Consider the following 16,824-nt stretch of genomic DNA (forward strand, 5'->3'; position numbering starts at 1 on the left):
AGTGAATGAACAAACCCCCAATTACCCTGAATGTCCCTCTGGTAGCTTTCATTCAAGCAAATGGCTCCTCTAATTGGCCTGACCAGTCCTACCTGTTTCACATCCAAATCCTGGACTATCCTTCTGCATTGTATCCACGGCAACAGGAAGTTTTGCGGCCTATAAAAAGTTGTGAGTCGTGTAACCGAGACTTGGCAGGGAGTGTTACCATGGTACGCTTCTCTATTTATAGATCAATCTCGCTGTGAGCTGTGAGTTATACCCCTCAGACATTCGACGAGCAGACTTTGGATATCGCTTTACTTCATGTTTGTTTTAAAAAATTGTGTTTTGCACTGTTTTGTCGTTAAGGAATTGACCAGGAAAATGCAGTTGAGCATTGGAAGATTATGAGTAGAATAAAACGGCACTGTTTATAAAGTCCCTCAATACTTTTGTCATTTATAAAAGTTGAAAATTATGACAAATCAATATGACTTGAACGTCTATTTAGGTGTTTGTGGCAGTGGGTAAACTGAATCATATGTTAGCCATCTGAGTGCAAAGTTAGTCATCCTTTTCTACGTTTATCATCATTTATTAAAGCCAAACCCTCGGCATACGGACAGCCTGCTAATGTTATTGGATGCAGAGGATTTTATAACCCTGTCTGAAAGCATTCAACTTGGCCAGGGATAATCTTTTTTTTTTCTTTTCCTGTGTATTTTTTCCACAAATTGAAAGTGTGACTCAACATCTCCCATAAACATTTTAGTCATATGAATCAAATGAAGGGCAGCAGGGATTCAGTGTATTTTAATGGAAGCCTTTCTCAGAATGGTCGAACCTCCTCTTTTTACTTCAGTTCTTTGCTCGTCGAAACACATTTCACTCCAGAACTATTGCGTCACCAATGACGGATGTCCCTTCGCCTTGATTACTGCTTCCTGTCAGTGTTTTCTTGTCATATTTCCATAAGCTGACAGTATAGGCTGTGTACACTAAGAGGTCGATAGGGTCCGTAAAGAGGATGTGTCATCAGGTGAACTTCAAATGCTGTTTTGAAACAAATTTTTCTCTCCGGCGTATCCATTACGAGGAATCCACCCTGTACATCCCATTCAGACGCGGTGATATGAGACACCCCAGTGAAGTCATGGAGCAACTATACTACATGCAACCGAGCAATAAAAGGCCTTTCCCTGCGGTTTTGGAGCTCAGAAATGTGTTTGTGATGGAAGTTCAGAACGGACTGGACGTGATATATACATCTGGAAATGAACATCTGCATATAGAGGCTTTACTTTTAAGTTTGTTACTCTTTTGAGTATGTCTACGACACCCCACTGATGTTGGGATGGGATTTTTGGCCATCATGTCAATCATTCAGAGGCCTAGATATAAGACAAGGTTTGACATAGTTTTGAAGAGTTCAGGCTGAAATCCCACTAGGCAATTTCCATTTCCTCAAAGAGGAAATCACCTTCTGAGCACCGCACAAAAAGGAAATAAACATGGAAAGTTGGCACGTCAGTCCAAAAACTTTGACTTTGTTGCTGCAGTGCGTTTGGTGCACTTGCCCTTGAAAAAAAAAAAAAAGTCTTCTGCAAAAAAGTAGGGGTGATAGATTTTTATTCTTACTAAAGGCAACTGTCTTTGTGAGTTTCGTCAATTAAGCAGACGAGTCCCAGACCCGAGTACGGAGTCACGGAGAGTTAGGCCTCATCGGGGGATGCTATTAGCATGTGTCTTTGCTCTCTCTCCCTCATGCATAGTCCTAAACTGTTATTAACCTTTGGTTATTTTTGAACTTCTGGTCATGCTTCAAGTCACTTTATATGACGCCAGCATGATGGGAGGCAACCGCTGGCCAAGCAAGCTGCTAATAGTTCACACACTTCAGGGGCCGCTGCAGCATCTTCCTGTCCTATAAAATGAACGCCATTCCATATCCATATAATCCCAGCGTTATTTTAAATGCATGTACGTAAGGAGAAAGAAAGAGCCAGGGAAGTTCAGCTGTTAAATGTCTAAACTAGAGTTAAAAATGAAATCCGCTGCCCAATTCCTACCCTGCCATTATATATGGTAAGCAGCCCTGAGTGATTTAATTATACTTCCTGAAGAGCAAGTGTGGAAATATTTTTAGTACAGATTGTTTGGTTGCTTCCTCGAATTTGATAGGCCGAAGATGCTCCCCAGGCTAAAATTCAAAACTGTTTCAGTAGGCGCGTTTCCATTACAGATTTGCGCCAAACTTTTGCGATATTTTCCAAATGTCGATAAAAAACTTTTGCGAATTGACGGTGTTTCCATTAACCAATGTTATGCGACTAAAACGTCATTCCAAAAATCATGGCAACGGACGTTGGTAGGTTTATAACCTATATCACAACCATGCACCTCACTAGACATTATTATTATTAATGGAAGGAGACGTGGTGTGTTATCCAAGCATTAATGGCAGGGAAAGACACGGAGTTCCTGGGTGTTTCTCCCTTATTTCTGCTTCGAGGTCTTGATGGCATTTCTTTGAGGTTTAGAGACCAGTAGGCTATTCCTGTAATTATTGTTTTTTTGTTTTTGTTTTGTTTTTAATAAATTTAATAAAGAACTCTATTTCGTATTATGTCCAAACGGTCGTTGCAAAACGAAAAATGAACGGTTGTTGTATTTTTTAAAACGCAAAGTTGAATACCAACATTTTACTTTGGACCACACCAACGAATCTCAACGAGTTTTTAGATATTTGTATATGACTTTTTGCCCCTTTAAAACATTTTAAATATTCACAAATTAATATGGGAAAAAGTGTAGATTTCACAAGTTTTCTAAGGCCATTAGAACCTGGAAATGATATTTTTCCCGCAGTGCTATATAGGTGAGTTATTATAAATGCGTCGGAAAACATAATCTCCGGATGCACCTTTAGAGAGAACTGCACCTTTCATACGGATTACATAATCAGAAAGTATATGTTTACGATTCGATTTTGTTCTTTTTAAAGTGGACAATTAAAGCTTTAGTCTATACAGGCTATTGTTTCAGTTATTGCGCTCCAGTTCACGGAGATCAAGAAAGCGCGCCTGATTGTTTTATTTTATTTTACAAAAGCACAACGTTTTATTGTTATTGTGACATTACGCAAATAAAAGTAGTTGCGAATAACGTATTATTATTTTCTGTATAACCAGAAATGATAGAATATTTTAAGTTGATTCCACTGTTGATGGGACAATGCAAGTCTGCCATCCAGTGCGTGCTCCAAACTCCGCACACACTCTTGGATATTGGTCAAAATCGAGTGTTTATTTGTGATAATCTTAGCCCTATTATTATTATTGTCCAACCTGTACTATGAATGAGATGTGACGAATTGCTTTGTTCCTTTTATGGATAAAAGCGTCTTCTACATTTGTAGCCTAATAAATGTTATAATAGACTAATGATGATAATTATTATTATTACTTGCGGACACTGACTCAAAACACACTCCGTCTTCTAAGTCAGGTGACTGTAAATGCGCAAAACCCGTTTCCATTGCAGTTTTGCGAAAAAATCCTTTTTCGAATTGCCTGAAAAACCTCCTCATGCGAGCGTAAAAACTTTTTTTGCGATAAACGGGAGTTTTTGCGAAATTGACGTGTTTCCATTGAGCGTATTTTCATTTCGCAATTTCAATTTGCGCAAATTGAAGGGTAATGGAAACGCAGCTAATGTTTTTTTTTCCCTCAAAAATATCTGTTATAGGCCTTTCACAATGCCTGCGTTGCTTTAACCTGTGATGCCTACATATCAATGAGGCTGCACTTTTCTAAGCTCTGGTATCATCTAGCACATTTACACTACCCGCTGAGGCACACGCGGATCCATTTCTCCCTTACACCGAGACACAGTTGCATTCTCCCTCTTGCATTCCTTCCGTGCGCCTTCCCCTTCTCTGGAACTGCCCGCTGCCATTGTGCAGAATGGCAATGCCCCAGTCAAAGTGGCTTTCATCTGGCCAATTTAAACAGACAACCCCAACCAGACATTTGCCTAATGTGTTTTTGTTATGTGGACTCCTGGCTTCACAAATGTCAGCCGGCTGGAAGGAAGCAGTGGCTCTAACCTATGTAGTTTCAGTGCTCTTCCCCCACTGGGAGTTCTGCTGGGCTGAAACTAATCCCTCCGCCTGAGAGCCGAAGTGTCCTCTCTGCAGGGGAGAGCCCATTCCGGGGGCCAGGGAGCAGCGGTCTGGCCCCGGCACTCTGCTGACCTGGACCCAACTGGGGGAGGCAGCTGTGAAGGCTGGGAATGCCACATTTCTGACCAAAACCAAGACAGTTGGGCCAGCGCTGACAAATGTTCCTATGGACGCCAGGCGTGCTCGCTCGGAGTCATTAGAAAGGGGCCTGAAAATTTATTACGAAACGTATTGGTATTTTAGGGCGCAGCTGATTTAAATTTAGTGGAGTTCAGCAGACTTTACCATTCCAGAATTCAAGATTCGAGTTATGGTTTACCCAGGGATAAAAGGTTTTGTATGTGTGTCTATCTCACAAAAATGACCATTAAAATATACCGATTTGTTGGTTAAGAGATGTTTCTTATTAATATCAATGTTTTAATATTCATTGATAAATAAAAAGAACATAATTTATTTGAACTTGAAAACGTTGGTCTCAATGAAAAAGTCTTTACTCTCACTTTTGATCAATTAAATGCATCTTTCCTGAATAAAAGTCTTAATTTCTTAAAAATACACATTTGATTTTTTTTTTTTAATTCATATATATTTTTAAATAGTCGCTTATGCTCCCGACCAACAGTTTTGATGCCACTGCTTTAGTTGATGTTACGTCACTTGATTTCTACAGATGCATTCTGGGGTTTCATTTGACTTGCAAGTGCTACACCTGTAGCTAGTTTAGTTTGTCAAAATCAACACTGCCAAAATGGTGGAAATCGGAAACATTTTTTTTTTATCTGTGTCTAGAATGCACTCTTGATTGAAAAAATAAACATTTGCCATTTTTCCTTCCATTTAACAACACCCAATGACCCTACAGCATTTAAATAAACACTCTAGTAGGGAGTATGTCCTGTATATCAGCACAATCCTCTGTGATGTCTCTTTCTGAGTAATAGGTCTCTGTAGTTTGCTTGTTTTGCTGTTTTTTCAGAGCCCTGGAGAGTCATAAACTGCCTTCTTGAGGATCAGAGGGCCCTCATAGAACTTCACCAGGTGTGCTCGAATCCTCATAAAGCGCGGCCTGCAGTGCACTCATGGGCAGAAGTGTCCTTTGTGCCGCTCTTAAACAAACACTCTGTCGGCATTGATGTTTTTTCATCTCTAAAAGTACAAACATGAATGTAGTTTGAAATTCATACTGATGAGCTGATGTTTCATCACTGAATATGAAACATATGTATCGTCTTTTTGGTTCGTCTTGCCTGTGATTGCAAATTTCGATCTATTCACTGTCCTTTTGAGGTTAACCAGCTGAATTATTCTGAGGAGAAATCCAGTTGTATTTCATAGGCATGAATATGAACATACTTCAGATCCATTAGTTCTTCCAGCAGATGAACGTGATGTTTGTTTATGGAGAAATGGAGCTTCACTGCAGCTTTTATTCACCACTTGAAAGCACTTTGCTTGCTACTAATTTACCTTAGGGGGCTTTGAAATTATCTGTCTGTGCTGTCGAAATCTTTATTGTGGTGACAACTCGTCATCATCATCAAAGATTGCCCCGGAGTCAAATGAAGATGGGTTTGGAATAGCGGGTCGAGCAGATTCCATCTGATTGGTTCTCCTCTCTAACAGTGAAATTAAGCACGGCAGGTTGGATCAGCAAATGTAGTTTTGGAGATTGATGGTGCAGTCTGTAGGATCAGGCAGGAGGGGAGAAAAAACACCCACTGACGGAGTCGTATAATCCATAAAATGTCTCGTATAGTGTGTTTTGAATTTAGCTTTGATCATTTTTATTTCTGAATCCGACTGTATCGGATGGAGTTTTTTCAGATTAACAATTAGAATCCTTTTTATTTGTCATACCTAAACCTGGTATGTTGATACGATACACTACGCTTATTCAATAAAAAATACAGTAAACATAGTAATATTGTGCTGATTACTCCAGTCTTCCGTGTCACATGACCCTTCAGAAATCATTCGAATATGCTGATTTGGTGCTCAAGAATTATATTATCAATCTTGAAAACTGTGCTGCTTACTATTTTTTGGAGAAACCTTGATACTTTTTATTTTTTTCAGGATGCTTTAGTTCAAATAAACAGCATTTATTTGAAATTGAAATCTTTTTTAACACTATAAAAGTCGCTTTTGATTAGTTTAAGGTGTCATTGCTGAATACAATAATTCATGTATTCCTTTTGAAAAATAATGTCACTGCACGAATATCGTATGCAATTATTTTTCAAGCCCACAAGTAGTATTTTTACCTTACTTTTAATTTACAGGTGAATTACTACTTGGGCCATTGGCTGTTATGAGTGTGTGGTGTGTGTGACCTGTACATAACTTAGCGTTTCTGAAGTATTATAGTAAAATGTTCATTTTTAAGTTTAGCACATGGAAATCGCACTTCATTTTTTCACCTGGTTGTGTTTTTCTTTTACATTGTCAGTCGTTCGGGACAAGTTATTGTTGCTCAGTTATTCAAAGCAGAAAATATGCTCACTATGACAAAAGTCCTTCAAAGAATGAAGAAAATATCCAATCCTCTACATATCAGGGACATGGATTTAAAGGCCTAGATTTTTCCCCTTCACGTTAGTGTAAAATGTATAAAAAGTTGTTTTCATTAGACAAAGACTGAAGTTCAGGTTTCGTATCTTGGGGAAAGCTTTAGAGTTCTCTGCGAGACAGGCAGAAAAAGCAACTTGATCCCCTCAAAGTGTGACATTGTGTAAACACTTTGGTAGCAGATTGCAAACAACCGGTGACGTTGTGATTTTAGCTTGTTGTCTATTAGCATTAGCATTATTAGCATCACAATCACTGTGCATTTTCTCGTTTTCTCTGAGCAGGTATTGCTCATAGTTTAAAGAAGTATAATTGTGCTATACAATACCTATAATGACATTCCATCAGGGCATTCATTTATTGTTTTTCAGCTGAATTACTTCAGTGAGTAATGAGTAGCTCAACTTCAGCCAGTTGCTTTTAGTGGCTCAGCTGTGGGCAAAGCATGAATCATAGCATAATTATGCATTTGTGACATAATTTCATGATAACCCCCAGTGCGACGCAGGACACTGTAGATCCCCCCATGTGTCTACATTTCAAGCAGGCATCTCTGCAGCCTCCCAAGACTGCAGGGTCCCATCAAGATAATCCTTAATAAAGAACGGCTTCACTTTTAATCTTACCCACTTCTCATATTTCTAGCTTGATATAGTTTTTGGCAAGTAATGTTTTAGCACTGATGTCAGTCTAGGACTATCAATGCATCTTTGTTAAGTCCACCACAGGCACATAATAGGAACATTGCAAGCTTGATTGTCTAATTCTAAAGGGCAGTTTTGCTAAGCGTTTAAGTCTAGGGGAAAAATAAGGCTGTTAAAGCCTTTAGGCTCTCCGATTTAGGATCAGCATTTATATACATTTTTTAATGTAAATGATTTTATATATATATATATATATATATATATATATATACAAACTATCAACTTCTTTATTTTCCCAAGATATGAATTCAGTTTTGCTATTCATGTTAATGAGTCTTTCAGAATTTTAATTTCAGTCTTATTGAAGATTATAAGCAATCTTTCACCTGATATTGTACTATTTATAGTTATATGGTACAGTAATGTGAAACATACCTTTCTGTTGACGATGATGCCTTTGCTTAGGGGAAAATGAAAGTGTTTTCTTGGGAGACATAAACTACTTGGGATAATTATGCTGTGCAATTTTAAAATAACTGCAAAATTACATTGAAAGTTAATTTTATGTGCGAGAGAGGGGGTTATAACTCGATTGGCGCATAAACCCCTCAGCTACGGTGAATAGTTACTTGAGATCCCCTCTGCATTTATTAGTCTATTGAGTTATCAAGAGCCTCTTCAAAATGCAATATATTTAATTTTCCTAGGCTGTAATGTGAAACGCCGGCTTTTACCTGTAGGCACATCTGTAGCGTAAACGCCTGTGCATTTGCATGACAACTGCTTTAGTAGTGCGCCACATCTAGATGAGGAAAAGTCAAGCTCGGGTCTATTTATACTGAGGAGGACGGCTGAGGTTTGACCTGTTGTCCCATATATGGCTGCCAAGTCCAGTTCATTTCATCACATCACACATCATCAAGGTGTGTAAATGAGTTTGTGAGAGTCGGTTTGTCTTTTTGACCACTTTTTAGCTTATTTTTAGGGCCGTTCACACCAAGAACGATAACTATAATGATATTAGCGTGGATGATAATGTTCTGTTTATTATACGCGCACTGTTGTTTAGTCGTCTGCTACTTCAAATGCTCAAGCTCTTCAAAGTTGAATGGATTCGGATTGACTGTTAATGAATTTATGGTTCATTAGCTCGAAAATATAGTGATTCCAATGATTTAGTTTCTCTGTGTCGTTATCATTTTTGTTGTTATGGACTCTGCTATTATATTTAGAATGATATTTAGGACTAGCTATGTTGTAAGGGTCTATCAAAAGATGAATGAGTTTTTATATAGGCCTGTATGTCTATGAAATATGGCACATGCTGCTTTTGTTATATAACTTACACTTATTAAACAATCATTACCTTATCTGACAATATTATCTGCACGTTGTGTGTTCCTATGAGAGTGTAAACTTTCATCTGTAATTCTAAAGGGAAATTAAACATTTGAAATTGTTTTTTGTTTACATTTTTTATGTAGTACATACATATTTTTTAATTGAGATCTGTGTAATATGTGTGAAATATATATATATATATGAATGGTAAATTAAAATTAAATGTTAAATTAAAATTTGAGACATTTTTGGATATATTTAATACATATTTAATTTTTATATCTGTCTCTCTCTATATATTTGTATTTCTTTATGTAATAGATTGCATTTGGTAGTGAGGGATGAAGGTACATTTCGGAAACAAATGAAGTAATAAGCTGGAGCAGACAGACGGCAGTCATTACCTTGCAAACAGCATTGAGAGGTCTACTTGTTGATTGAAGGCTTCCACTATAACGCTGATCGGACGAGCCAGTTTGCTCCAATAAAATCAGCTCCATCATTTACAAACTATATTTACTTAATGCATACCTACTAGGATCCTTTTGTCAGGGACAAACCACAAAGAATCAACCACAGAAGAGAACCGGTTTGAGGACAGAAGAAAATAAAAATAAACAGGAGAGAAAATGAAAAAGCTGTGCCCCTGGGCTGTGTGTGTGCTGAGCCACGGGATCCAGCAGACTAGCAGAGATGCATGCAGGATCTGCCGTTTCATTGTCTTAGGATCACTGATACAATCTAGAGGAAGGCTATATTGCTTAAAGCTGTGAGTGAATGACATATGGAGGACTGGTGTGAAGAAAACTCCCCAGTGCCTCCTCCAAACTAAAGTCTTCCTGTGAGAGGGAGAGAGCAGCGAGCAACTTTCTGCGCTTTCAAACTGCATGCTCCCTCCCTCCCTCTCTCTCTCTACCGTCTCTCTCTCTCTCTCTTTTTTTTCCTCTTCCTCAGACACTAGCTAGTCACTGCCCGCAGCAGTAATCGGACAACTCTCGTACTTGCTCGGAGTCTGTCTCTTGAGATCTAGCACACCATGACTTTCCACCCTTAAAATGAAAAAGAAAAAAGTTGTCTTTTATCGCTAATCTGCGCATTTAAAGTCAACTCAGAGTCAACTTTTTTTTTTTTTCTTTTTTTAAGTTCTTTATTTGCTGTGGAACAGACAGACACTCTACGGAAGATTGTAAAAAAAGGAGGAATAAAAGAAAAAGTGCAAGGATTCTACCATAATTGTAGTGAGTACTATTTTTTTTATTGTCTTTTAACAGCCTTTGCTTCCACATTTGTTATTTTACGTGTCCCATGCTAAACTTTTTATGTCAGTTTTACACATGGCTAAATGCAGCTGTGTGTCTTAACTTTGCATAATCGAGGTTTAGATTAAATCGAAACGGTCTTTTTAAAATCATAGTTTTTGATATTTTTATGAACGTCAGTTTAGGACAAAATTAAACTCATTTCAAACCTCTGACATATTATCCTATCAACGTTATTAGCAATTTATCTCTTACCAAATATATATTTTGGAATCTTTGCCTAATTTACTGTTAAAACCTCTATAGTGTCAATTTGTTAAATTTCATAAAAGACTAAAAATAGCAATTTGCAAAATGTCTAAAAGTGAAAATTGCTCTACTATGCTTTGACTTGACATTTTCCAAATCATATTTATAAAATTTCATAAAAAGCTGATTGCTAAGTATTTAGTATTTTTTTTAAAGTATTTTGAATTCACGTTGCTTCAAATTTCTATTTTATTTAAAATTTTCTGATAAACACACTCACATCACGTCTTTTTTTTCTTTTGTTTGTTTTCTACATACAACTCCCTGTAAAATTCAGCAAAAGCGTTTAAGTTTAAAGTCTTTAAGACTGCACCAAAGGCATCATGTCGCTGTTTGCCGCTCAAATTTAAATCCCCAGTGACTCGGTCTCTCTCTTACACACCTGATTCACACCTTCACCCTTTTCAAATTCACCTTTTTACATCTCCTCAGCCCTCAGGTGACAACTACCTTTTTTTGGTGCTTTAAAACAGGTGTACAAGGCGCTGAAATGAGAGATTGAATTGTAAATAATGACCGCATTTTAGGTCTAAGATAATAAAGTTTTCCATAATTTTCCATCCAGTAAGTAAAACCCAAGATTCTATTCAGCCGGCAGAATAAAACAAAACCAGTTCAGTTTTAGCAGTTGACATCCAATGCCATCTGCTGCAGGCAGGAATGTTTTAGGGTAGACAGATTGCTGTCTTGTAAGACATCGGCAGACGGCCACCGCAACCAAGACACCCGTACATTTTTGGAAGGGTTGTTTTCTATCCGTGAGAATGCAGCATTTAAATGCGTAATTATTCTCAAAACAGATGTCTTGTTTCACTTTTTGTCAACCAGAAATTCCGTTTAATTATGTCATTATATTTGTAAGGTCATTCTACGGCAGCTGTTGTTTTTTTCCAGAGTGTGTGAGCAGTGTGTTGCCTCCAGCCGCCCTGTCTGTGTTCCTTTCGCACAATAACCCTGCTTATCTAATTAGCTCATAATGTGCTGCTTGATTTGGACTGTTTACCCTCTGTATTTGTTTTAATAAGGCGTACGTTTGACTGCATTATTTGCTCTCCGATAAGCCCTCATGCGTTCAGCCTCGCGACGTGCCGTTGTTTGCCGAAGGCCCAATGCGTTCCGTGTGTGTGAGGCCGAGCTGTGAAACGGTGCGCGGTGAAAGACACAGGGTTAATTGAAACTGCTGCGCTCCACTGTTTATGAGATAGAGACAGCGGAAACGGTTTGTGGCGATTAGCTGTTTACTAAATACAGTAGAATGTTATTTTGTTAACATGCCACTGTTGGACTCGGGAAAACGTCGCTCAGGGAGCAGGAAATAAGGGCTGAGAAGCTCAATTGATCACGGCTCTTCTACATTCACAATTCCTTTGTGTTTGTTTACATGTAATCAAGGAGTTTGTTTACTTAAGCAGAAGAGCAGAGGATGAGCTAAACCTGAAACCTTTTTCTTTTCTTTTTTTGTTTTACGTTTGTGAAGATTAAGGTTTTAGTACAGTGGCTTAAAGAAAATGGGCGGAAAATAAATAAATACTGTAACATGAAAATGCCCAACAAAAAAAAATCAGGTTTTGTAGAATTCAATTAATTTGTAGTGCACACATTTTACAATGCAAAATTAAAAGCCGATGAAACAATGAAATTAAGGATGCATTAAAATGTAATGGTTTTTACGTTTTCGCAATGTGATCGCTTTTTTTTTTTTTCTGTGACTGCGATGGGGAGAATTCGATCAGACGTGTACCTTAAATCTTCTCTGATGGACTCTCAAAGCGGACGGACTTCTGGAAATAATTTAAGGGTTGAGGAGCTCAGAATTAACAGATTTAATGTAGCTGCGCTGTCCATCGCTTGAGCTTCATGTCAGACTGAACAAAATGGAAGGGATAAATTGCACACCAACAAACACAGCATGTGTTCGGAATTTACATTTTTAATTACACAACATTCTAAAAGTTTAAATTAAAAATTAAAAGTACATGTCCCAAGTTTGCGCTTGCCCATAAATGGGTAATTTGAGAACTAATAGTATGGGCCTCGTGTATCAATACATATTGAATAGTTTTCATGTCACGCTTTATTTTAAAGTTACAATTTTTACAATTTTAAATCCATAATTCAGTTACAGAGGGGGAAAAAAACTTGAAAGCATGTCTGCGATAAAATGAAGCCTGATATTATAGGCACAAATGTATTATTCTGTCCTTATAGTCTATATACAGTATATATAGGTATATAAGGTAATTAGTGTTTTGTTGGTGGTGCACATGTCTTTGCTCTATGCTCACAGAGTCCAGTGAAGTGTAGCATTTTGTAAACTGTGTCTAATTCTAGTCACATCTGTGTTCAATTGTTGTCTACATCGACATTCTTTGCATGTGGATTTATTTTTCCTGGGCCACCATGTGGATTCAGCTGACCAGCTTAAGTTGGGATTAGTTGTTTTAAAGTTATTTTGATTAAAGCGTTGTTTTTTTCAAAACTAGAATCTTACAACACATGTTTTGCATAACCTATAAAATTCAAAAAGGAACATGCATGTCTTGCCTTATAAAATTACAATCTTGTCAACCCTGGCTGGAAAGCAAGCAGGATAAACCATTTCATTCTGAATTTTTACATTTGAAAACTACAATTGGCGGTTTTCCCTAAATTGTACACCTACAAAAATATAATAAATGCTACCAAATATGTTATTACATCAGAGCTTAAGTATTCAGGTGAATCTCATCCGTGCCAGAGCAGCTCAGACAGCCCGCGTGCTCTATAATGATCAATGTTAAAAGCCCGGCGGTGTTTGCACATGGAAACGCAGCGCTTGAAATAAGCAAAGCGAGACAAAAAGCCGTGCAAACAGTCGTGAGTGAAGCGTGTTTGGCTTTTTTGATGACACTTCCAACGCAGCTCTTTGTTCCTGAGAGCTTCAAAGACGGCTCAGTTCAGGTTGAATTCAAGCACACATCAAAGATGCTGAATGCACCTCTTTCTCTTTCTCTTTTTTTTTTTGTTTTTTTTGTTTAAACAATAAATATTTAGCAGTACAGGACAAGGGCTTGTTTTCGCTTTTAAAAGCCCACCAGCCCCTCCCTGTTCACCTGGTGAAAATCACCTGCTGGATGAGGGGCTCTGCCGCGAGACCGGCATGCGTAATGCTTCGTAAGCTCAGGGCGCTGAATGCAGGCCGTGGCAAGGTCTTTATATCTCCCTTATTCATCTCCCTTTTTCTTGCAATGAACCAATTTGTGCTGAACTTTTTATAGCAAGCCAAAGTAACGTTCCCAAGCTTCAGATGATGTAACGGACGACTTTAGGGCACGAAAAGTGTGTTAATGTGACTAGACGGGGTCAAGAGAAAGAAGACCGAAAGAGAAATTTGAAAAACTTGACTATTCATTACAACTCGGCCAAGAGGGGGGGGCGGGGGGCGAAAAAACACCAAGACCAAACAGCTCGGGTTACTACATCATGAAAACAGCCCAGCATTAAAAATTCATGCAGGGATTTTTCAGACATTTTTGGTGGAAAGGCCGGATCACTGTGACCTAGATCCAACAGTTCGGCTCCGGTCTGAAATTGGGAAATAGCGCCGCAGGTATCCGTGCAGAAGTGGACGGCAAAACGTAATTGTCGACTACGAAAAAAGAGTAATAGCGACATTTGAAGTGTCATGTGAAACATATGTGGACTGATTTTTACAAGATTCAAGTTTATTTATACACTGTAAAAAAATATATATATCATCAATAACATATGTTTTTACATTGCTCATCAAAAAGTTTTTGTCACTCATTTTTTAAGTCAATTTATTGTTATTTAAGTTGAAATGACTTTAACATCCAAGTTGATTTTACTTAAGGTACTAAAGTACATTGTACTAAAAATGTAAGGCAGTGCATAGCGCTTTTCACAATATATATTGCATCAAAACAGCTTTACAGAAATTTTTTTCAGTGCTTTTAACAATAAATATTCTGTTATCAGCCAGAGATGAGTGTCAAAGTCCCATATAGCAGAAATATAGCGAAAATGTAATGTAATGAATGTTAATAGTTAATTTATTCAGGTTAGCAACAACACAACAAACGTGTTAGGCAGCAATTACAACTTGTGCTCATAATGATTACTATATCAGGATAATATTACATAATATTAATATTGAGATGCACTCAATACACTCGGATTTATTGTACAGGATGGTATCTATAGTGGTCCGGCGTTCCCTAAACCCCAATCATCCATTAGGAACTGCCAGTGTGCCTGGAGAGGGGGAGTGTAGATAAATTTCAGATAGTGTCAATTGCAGATGAAAGATGCTAGGGGTGTCATGCTTGACTTGCTTCTGTTCAACAAAGTCCCATCTCTCACAGACCCCCCTCCCCATACACTTTCGGAGGCAACAGCGGCAGCGACCTCAAGCAGGCGCCCCCAGTTCGCTAACCCAAAACACCCCCCCTTTCCGAACACCCGCCCCTCCCTTTCCTGCTTACCTTGGCTAAGCCGCTTTGCATGTTGATTGGGGGAGGACTAATCCAGTTTGCAGCTGTCGTAGGCCAATGATGAATCACCTTTCCGTCATTCGGCCGGGCCCGGGAGGAGGGAAGACCTGGAAGGAGGAAACAACGGTGGAGGGGTTGAGCCTACCAGACAATGTGCCTCTCTGTTCCACCGACTCCTCTCTTCCCATTCTGTGTGAGAATAACAAAAATGTTTTCTCAGACAACGTCTATTGTGGCACGGATGGGTCTTCACAGAGACACTGAGCTGAAATAACAAGGAGGGATATTGTTTTTAGGGTCCTGGCAGGTGGAAAGAAAGAAAAGAAAGGAAGGACAGAAAGAACGAAAAAAGAAAGAAAGAAAGAAAGAAAAGGAGAGAGGGAGGGGGGGGGGGGGAACATTGTTTGACAGATGGTTGAGGTTTGTCCAGTTTCAGGTAAGAGGGAGTTGATTTGCTGCCAGCAGCATCACTGAAAAGCAACCACTTGTTTAGCAAAGTGCACCGGTTTTCAGAACTTCTGGAGAAAGTGTCTGGAAGTGTGATGGAAACTGGACAGAGGGATTTAGGAAAACATTTGACAAATGCGGTTTGTGTCAGAAACTGACGTTATTTTTTTACATCTCCATGGCATGGATTATTTTTCCCTTGTTTTAACTGCGACCAGCTGTAACGGATATTTTATAGCCGATCAAGAAAAAGAGGTATGATAATCTACGCTGATAAAACGTTTCTTGTTTCCTCCTCTTTGCTATTCATAAAAAAATCCAAATGTTTGTTGATAGCAGGGACACGACCATTCCTAATTGATTCTGGCAGAGCGGCACGCAAGGCATTATGTTTTTGCCGCAATTAGCGCAATAATGCTTTTCTGAAGACTGATGTGTGTTTTAGTTTCGCGGCCACGCTCACATCACACACAAACACCCGTAACATACATCCGACCGCAGACGCACACTGGCCTGACCTTCCATTTGCTATGCATAATAAAATCCCGCGAGTGCGCGATGGAGCCAGTAGAATAATGTTTTCAGTGGCGTGGCCCTCGGTACATAAACAAAGAAACAATTAAGACGCTCGCCAGAGCAAACAGCATGCTTTAGTGAACTCTTCAGTCGAGGTTTGAGGCCTCGCAATCACACGCCTCTCTCACACGGCTTCAGATCAGAGATCGCTGGGGGAAATGAACGTATGAAAATTGCAGCGTGCGCTAAGGGGCCAGTGGTGGTTAATTTTTAATGCTTAAAATGAGAAAGTCAATCAATCATCAGATGTCTCATTAATTGTTAAATTTGTGTCAAATGTCATTTGATGTGCCTCAGGGGAAGGTCCGTGTTAAGCGCATTTCTCTGGAGAGATGCTGGAATGTTCTTGTCTAATGTAGTTTTTTTTTTTTTTTTAACGATAATAATTATTATTTGTATTATCGTTCATAATTTTCATAATATGTTTTACATGTAGCTAAAATGGAAAAATATATTCTAGCTACTTATATATATATATATATATATATATATATATATATATATGAAGAGTTCAGATGCAAAAGCCTCTAAATGCCATTTGAAATTTTCTTCTAAAATGACCATTTTTATCAAGCTTGTATATTTAAGTTCACTAATTTCACTTAAATGACAATTAATAGGTAATCTTCATTGCCATTTAAGTGAAATTAGTGAACTTAAATATACAAGTTTGATAAAAATGGTCATTTTAGAAGAAAATTTGAAATGGCACTTAGAGGCTTTTGCATCTGAACTCTTCATATATATATATATATATATATATATATATATATATATTCTAGCTACTTAAGAATGATTGCCAACACTGTAAAAAAATAATAATGTTGGTGTAGTTTTTTTTTTAAACGATAATTATTATTTGTATTATCGTTCATAATTTTCATAATATGTTTCACATGTAGCTAAAATGGAAAAATATATTCTAGCTACTTATATATATATATATATATATATATATATATATATATATATATATATATATATATATTCTAGCTACTTAAGAATGATTGCCAACACTG

The 16,824-nt window shown here is 38.0% G+C and overlaps 1 protein-coding gene across 11 annotated transcripts in view; it reads left to right on the forward strand.

Moving 5' to 3' along the window:
* The window catches only part of eya1 (EYA transcriptional coactivator and phosphatase 1), a 136,179-nt gene that overhangs the window by 76,172 nt on the left and 43,183 nt on the right, over positions 1-16,824 (forward strand). For 8 of the 11 annotated variants that reach the window (XM_089125599.1, XM_089125596.1, XM_089125597.1 and 5 more), the window contains exon 6: positions 9,865-9,959. The exons of 2 other annotated variants lie outside the window; for them this stretch is intronic. The gene's annotated coding sequence lies outside the window, so the exon portion shown is untranslated. Of the gene's footprint in view, positions 1-9,864; positions 9,960-15,197; positions 15,485-16,824 lie in introns of those variants that run through there. One more of the 11 variants, XM_039666713.2, reaches the window with a different exon arrangement.

Source organism: Pimephales promelas, chromosome 22 (genome assembly GCF_988280905.1).
Source record: "Pimephales promelas chromosome 22, fPimPro1.hap1.1, whole genome shotgun sequence".
Taxonomy (NCBI): Eukaryota; Metazoa; Chordata; class Actinopteri; order Cypriniformes; family Leuciscidae; genus Pimephales; species Pimephales promelas.